Raw genomic sequence first — 7,745 nt, forward strand, 5'->3', positions numbered from 1 at the left:
GAAAAAAGCGAGCTTGGTGGTTTTAGCACAATCTGTCATTCGGGACCAACTGTGGAAAACAGGCCTGGGCTAATTAGTTGTAAAAGTGAGTCTATCTTGTACTTACAACAGTTCTTTACATGGGGGTTGCTCTCTGAGGAGGAGGTCTTAAGCTGTATGAGTTTGTGCGTGTGGGCTGTTATCACTACCATGTTATTATCTCGACTTTGAACTTTTAGCACGTGATAAAATTTTAGTTGAGCTGCAGCTTTATGTTTTAATGTTCTGATTGGCACTAAAATCCAAAACTTTAATGCTTTATGTCTCTCTGTGTAGCACCACCTCAAACCAAAGCAACACCCTCTAAGCTGAAACTGACCAATATTTAATGTATTATTAAGATATCTGCAGAAGTTACCTTTAAATGTATTTTCTCAACTCTTTTTCTGCAGGTAGGATTTAAGACTTAACACACTGTTTGTGTTTTCATGGATTTGCTGCGGGTTTTTGCTTTTTCATGATTGAGTCTCAACATGTTATATTAAACATTTTTTAAGGATGATTTAAGATAAAAAACTACAACTTTTTCCCCCCTCAGCAATCACTGCATACATCAGTGTCTCGGGATTACACTGAATTTATTGTCTAATCTTTGAGAGTTTACCTCAGAACGCTTCACGATTCCCACCAAACACAAAATTATAATAAAGAGTGTTTTAGACCAGGAGTCTTAAACTCCAGTCCTCGAGAGCTGGTGTCCTGAAACTTTTCCATGTGTCCCTGCTTCAACACACCTGAATAAAATTAGTAGGTCATTAGCAAGAGTGTAGAACTTGACTGCATGTTGAAGTGGCAACCCTTAACTCTACTCAAGTAAATTTAAGTAAATGTAAGCATTTGGAAAAATGTACTTCTAAAAGTACTTTTATTGCACCTTGTTCATTCACTCATGAGATGCTGTAACACGAATCAAATGTCTCAGTTTTCACCTCAGCATGCAGTGAAGTCCTATAGAATCTTGCTAATGACCTACTAATTCTATTCAGGTGTGTTGCAACAGGGACACATGGAAAGGTCTCAGGACACCGGACCTCAAGGACTGGAGTTTGAGACCCCTGATTTAGACGCACCAATTGGTTGGCACATCAGTTCTCATTTACAGATGGCTCTCAGATCATTGGCTAAGTGAGTGCATATGGAGGCCCTTCAAGTTCTGCCTGCTCTGATTGTTGATTGGTAGCTGACAGTTCTCACTTCTACATCATCAGCATCAGTTAACTGTGTGTCCTTTGCTCTGCAGAGGCCGGTCCAAAGGATTTGTAGGTTGGGAAAAATAAATCAAAAACAAGATCAAATAATTCAACATGCCCATCTTCTGATAGCGGGCTATTTTACCTTCAGAAATGATTCTTTAAACAGTTGTTTTCAGCCTTATGTTCCTTTGTTACTAACAGGGCTTTAAAGCTTGGTTATATTCATGTTCTCCAACAGCCCAGATCACACTTATGATGTAAGATGATAGCAAGATGCACAACTCTAAAATATTGATGAATTATGAATTGTAAATATTAATAAGCTGTACTAACAAGACTTTTCGTGTTGCCCACAGGTCTCATGTGTGGGTTTAAACTCATCGTTCATCAAGCCAAACTCGTCATGCCACTAAATGAATGCTGCCCATTCAGCCAGTCCACCTGATGTTGACTCAATCTGATTGAACTCATGAAATAATGCTTAAAAATGTCTTTATGCTAAAGTGTCAAACTTGTGCAGTCATGTGGATGTAGTGCTACATGATAGTTTGACACGTTTACAGCACAGAACTCCAACACAAATCAACAAAGCGATGGAGACAGCTGTGTCTGTACCTGCGGCTGACTGAGTCATCTGTGAGCAGATCAGACAGCCGTCTCTCAGACAGGACGGAGGGGAAACAGCCTCGGCTTCACTCTTTAAGGCTCAGTCTCAAAGGTCAGACAGTTAGGTGATGTGATCACATTGACAGGACCGCACGTGATGTCACACTTCTCCTCTTCATCTCCTCCCCCTCCTCTTCTTTCTCAGTTTTAGAAACCAGCTTTAGCTGTCTGCTGACGTGTGAAGACTCAGCTTTATAAACACCTTTTTTTGGGGGAAAATATCATCTGTGGTCATGAACTCTTTCTTTTCTCACTTTAACTCCATCAGTCAGTCCTTTCTTTCAGCTCTGAGCACAGTTTTCAATTTATTCTTAAAGCCTTTTTTAGATGTTATTAACCCAAAATGTCATTTTTTTAAAGTGTCATTTTTAAAGGAAAAAGGGGAAATAAGCAAGTTTCACTGTCTCATCTGTCACCAGATGATCATATTCAGCGCCAGAGTAAAGATTACAAGAATATTGGGCTGTGTATTAGGATTTATGACATGAATAAATACTATTTTGGGCCAAGTAATGTTTAGTTTTTTGTTTTTTTCTTGTGCAAACTTTCACTTTTAAATGCTTCTGAAACCTCTGAGTGCAGCGCAGAGACACCTGCTGAGATGTTATCACGAAGACACGCAAAGGTCGATATTTAAGAGACTGCATTTAACACCTCATCTGAAATAAGACACCATCAGAAAGAAGCTCATGGTACTCACTGGAGCTGGATTTGAATATTTCTGTGTTTTCAGTTCAATTCAGTTTTATTTATACAGCGCCAAATCACAAGAACAGCCACCTCAAGGTGCTTTGTATTGTAAGGTAGACCGTACAATAACACATACAGAAAAACCCAACAATCATATGACCCCCTATGAGCAAGCACTTTGGCGACAGTGGGAAGGAAAAACTCCCTTTTAACAGGAAGAAACCTCCAGCAGAACCAGGCTCAGGGAGGGACGGCCATCTGCCGCGACTGGTTGGGGAGAGAGATTCTACTGATTTTTATTTTCATTCCTTTATGAAACGACAGCAGTAGCAAGATACCAAAGGTAAAGATTTACGCAGGTAAAGATTCAGAATCTGAAAATAGAAAAACAGCGACAGCATTAAATCATGCAGCACTTCTGAAACTGTCGGTCTAACTTGGCCTAACAGACGAGCTTACAGTTTTTCTGGAGTCTACAAAAGGAACTTTGCATGATTCACATTTTTAAATAATCTGTATTTATCTGCTTGAAAATGTATTGTTTAAAAAGTGTTAAGAATATAAAATCCAGCCTGAGACTAAGCATTTCGAGCAGCCTAAAGCCTGAGCTTCTGTCTCACAGGAAGTGCTTGGACATACTGTGACCTCGTTATTTGAAACATGTTTAATATGAACGTCCTCTATGGGAACAGGAGATGAAAGGAAAGAAGGAGCATCATGATAGGTCCTATTTAATCTTTCTTTGTGATACTAAACATGAATAATTTGACTGAAAGAAGCTTTATCAAGTATTCACTTTCTAATCTATGACTCTCTTTTATTTTTAACCTCATTAAATTGAGAAAGATACCTTATTATATTTTACTAGTGCGATAGTTTGTAATTTGTAATTTACTGTGTAAAGAAATGTGATGTGGATCCTTTTAAGCAGGTATAAGCTGAGAGAACAGCATCAGTCTTTGACTGCATGTAGAATATTTGTTAGCAGGATAAATATATTGTTGATTTTAGCTTCTTTTTTATAATAAAAACCGTCAGCTCCACAAACACAGAGTTCAGGCAACAACACCAGCTTTGTTTGACTGTACCCTGAACAAAACGCCTCTGTGTCCTGTTGGTGCAGTCATGCAGCAGTCTGAGTCCTACAGTAGTCTGAAAGCAGTAAATTACCTTCTTACCTCTCCTTCTCCATAACCGCTCTGCATCCTGTTTACCTGGTGTTCCTCTCTGCTATGACCGATGTCCTTTGGCTCCCTGTGTAATGTACAGTATCAAATAGGTTCTCTTAAAGGAGCAATCATGCAGCACTCCAGGGGATGCTGAGCGCAGTAATTGAACATTGTGTGGTGTGCGCTGTGTTGCAGTGTGTTTTGGTGTGAGTTTAGATCCAGGCTGGGAAACTTCTGGCACGCTGGATGTGAATGACGCCACTCAGACACACATAGATGTATTCAAACTGAGAGTAACACTTTTGTTTATCATTGATGGTTTTCTTTTTCTGACACACAATTCTTTATCAGTCATAAACAAATTACATTTGATGTATGATTTCTTTCAGTCCTTTAACTGGTTACCAAATCCTGGCACAAAGAAGACCAAAAAAACTCAAAGTTACTACTTTTTTGTAATTTTTCCATACCTGAGTGATGCCCAGGATAAGATTTGTAACAGTCACAATTGTGTGGTGTATCTTTAAGACAATATAAGGTAAGGGTTAGTGAGTACAACCCACGATACAGATTCCAGCTATTCAGGTGGCGCCTCTTACCCCTGAGTTTTTCCTACTTTTTTGCTTCAGAAGTGTCCAGATCACCACTGGGACTTTAACAAAAAGGGGACACTGTGTGTGTTCATGATTACTGTCAGATTAACAAAGAGTCCTCCTTTATTTCAAGGTGAACATCTTGGACATAACGTAGAACAGCGTTCACACTTTATATCTGCATCACCACTGATGTTGATGTCAAAATTACAAAAATAAAAAATGACAAAAGTTCATTTCACTGATGTTTTAAAGTGTGGGTTATTTACTATTCCATCCACTCCCGAGAGTCTTTTGCAGCCATTCTTCTGTTCAGTGATGAGAGGAAACACACCTCCAGTACACAATGCAGTGTGAATATTAAGACAACATTAGACTGCAGGACACAGTCCTCCCTGTCATATCTCTGCATCATCGCTGCACCTTCAGATGCAAACCAACAACCGTGCTGGAATGTAATTGCATTCAGCAAATATCATGCATGCTCATAAACTCCCCTGCTGGAATAGTTGCTCAGAGACGCACGGGGGCATTACTCAGAAATAAAACCAAAGCGTAATAAAAGCATTCCTTTAAAAATTTATGTGAGCCGAGGCAGCACAGAGACTAAACACTGTGGGTGGTGGAGTGTGAGAAAAGTGTGTGTGTTTGAAAAGTTGGGAGTTTTATGCCCATTCGGTACATGTGTGGATTACTTATTGGTATCTCTGAACTATTTGTGTACACACAGATATATTCCTGTGTGTATGTTTGTGTACGTGCCCGTTATTATGTTATGTTCCTTTTTACCCAATTACTTGGACATGCATGTGTGGATATCTATGGGTGTTTAGGAATCCTCGGTGAACAGATTATCACACAGTTTGCCAAGGGTCTAAAATGGGTCCCAGGCTTCTTGCCTACATATGTCAAATCAAATCAAATCAAATCACTTTTTATTGTCATATGTCTTTATTACTTGAAGATGCTAAGATTGTATTTAGTTCATGTTCACCAAGCAGACTGTTAAGCAGCTATTAAATTCTAAGATATTTAAAATAAACATAACATTTAAAATGAACATGAAAAATAAAACTGTGAAGGTAAATATGTTGTAAAATGTGAGAGCTTGCAAAAAAAGTGAGAATGTGTAGAAAAAGTGGAACTTTTATTTTGAAATCCCGTAATGTCAATTTACAGCTGAGACAGAAACTGGTGAATGCAAAAGACTTTTTTTATGATGCATATTTACATTTTTTCTGCCCTCTTTAGAAAGAGCTGACAGTGACTTCAGGAAAAAATTGAATTTAAAACAGTTAATCAGATAATTTTGGTGATATTAAACATCTACAGTGCTTAACAAATTTATTAGACCACCACTCAAAGGAAGATTTAGATCCCAGCTACCCCAAATTAACAGAACTGGTAATTATCAAAATGTGGTTTTATGTTTCTGTAATTGTTGATCTACCAGTATGTGCAAGTTCCTTAATAAAAATTAAGTATTTTTTTATCCATGAATTTCCACATTTACTGTTTTCCAAAAAAGCTGAAAAATAGTCAAGCGCATTATTATTATTATTTTTGATTAAGATGCTAAATTACAGTTTTTCAATTTTCATCAATGAACAAAAAATATTTGTTTTATCTGTTGAATGTTATGTTTTTTCTGTCGCCTCAGATTTGGGTGTAAAAATGTCAACAGTTGTTATTTGGCTCATAAATAAAATATAATTTTTAGTTTTAAACAAGTTTTTGAAAGATTTCAAAAATATTTGCAGATGATAAAACATTTATGTTGTTTATGGAAATAATACAATATTTAGCATGCTAGCATCCCAACAGACGAGCACCAGACTAGTAATATTTGTAGCCAGCCTGTTTATACATCTTGTGTTTTGCATATTTATATGAAAATATAGCGTTTGTCTCAAAGCTCTGTTATCCCATCATTGGACAATAGAGGGCACATAAAGTGATGCCTCAGAAACTAAAAAGCTTCTCCGTCTGAAAATCCAGAAATACAACTTTAAGTTAAGTCCATTAAATTTTGTAAGAAAACACAAACTGTTGTGTGGATGTTGAATCGATCCAACACTGGGTTTTTAACAAGATAACCAGCTGAAGTTGTCTTACTGTCCCTTTTTAAATTTAAATGCAGCATAAGAAGCCCCACTGATTGGACTGAGTACACAGCACTGCTGTTTGAAAGGATCATGTATAACAGAACAGAACACGTTGGTGCCTATCCTCCATTGTTAGCAGCTCAACAAACTCATTATAGTTGATCCTGTGGTGACCAGGATGGTCTGTTCAGAGGTGTTGGGCTGACAGCCCACTGACTGGACAAAGGTAGTGCTGTCTGCTTTTTCTGGGTTCATCATTGGCTGTATCCCAATTCAGGGTCTGCAGCCTTAAAGGCCGCATTTTAAGGCCGATTACGTCACAGCGACGTGACGAAGGCTGTCCCAATTCAAAGGCTGCTCAAAATGTGGCGCTCAAATGAGTCCTTCATTTCCCTGAATTTTACGGATGTGGTGGTGTAGACTTCGTGGCCCAACATATCCCAGAATGCATAGCGCGGCGGTGGGTGTGGATAATTTTGCCGGCAAAAAAAAAAACGGCGGAAGGGGGGTGCCCGAAGAGTAAACTTTTAAAAGTAAGTACTGAATATTAGGTCACTTATTTATGTGCAAATGTTTAACAATGAAGAACATTAAAACATTACTGTTGGCCACATGTCGGCAGAGTTATGTGACATTAGTGACGTTTGTACTAACTTGGTTTTAAAGCCTTTACTTTAAAATATACGCCGTTCAATAGTTGACCTTAATCTTACAGAGAATGTGATGATTTCATGGATATTTAAAGTAAGCACTGAGAGAAATTTAGTAATGACAACATATTGAAAGAACAATATTTGTCTCTTATATATAATACATTTATATATACAGTGTCAAAGAAAACTGTCTTTGAATGAAGATTTAAGGTGACAGGAAATATAAATAAATGCAGCGTGAATCTTTACGGAAGCTCAGTATTTGAAACAGAGATCATTCACTGCTGTAATAACTAATACTGATTGAAATAATAACTTGGCCATATTATGTTTACATTACCAAAGCGAGATGACTTTAGTCTCATGAACCACATTAGGTAATTGTTATTTACTAGCTAATCTTAAAATGACTGTTCAGATTCCCCCACCTGAGCTGTAGATCTCTGCAGCCCGTCCATGGGCCTCTTGGCTGCATTTCCGATCAGCGCTCTCCTTGTTCGGCCTGTGAGTTTAGGTGGACGGCCTTGTCTTGGTAGGTTTACAGTTGTGCCATACTCCTTCCATTTCTGAATGATAGCTTGAACAGTGCTCCGTGGGATGTTCAAGGCTTGGGAAATCTTTTTGTAGCCTAAGCCTG

The 7,745-nt window shown here is 38.1% G+C and overlaps 1 long non-coding RNA gene across 1 annotated transcript; it reads left to right on the forward strand.

The window, feature by feature from the left end:
• The first annotated feature begins 1,070 nt into the window (after positions 1-1,070).
• On the forward strand, positions 1,071-2,407 carry LOC113028929 (uncharacterized). Its single transcript, XR_003273308.1, has 3 exons — positions 1,071-1,302; positions 1,434-1,489; positions 1,589-2,407. It is a non-coding gene; the product is annotated as an uncharacterized LOC113028929 (long non-coding RNA).
• The last annotated feature ends 5,338 nt before the right edge of the window (positions 2,408-7,745 follow it).

Source organism: Astatotilapia calliptera, chromosome 2 (genome assembly GCF_900246225.1).
Source record: "Astatotilapia calliptera chromosome 2, fAstCal1.2, whole genome shotgun sequence".
NCBI lineage: Eukaryota > Metazoa > Chordata > Actinopteri > Cichliformes > Cichlidae > Astatotilapia > Astatotilapia calliptera.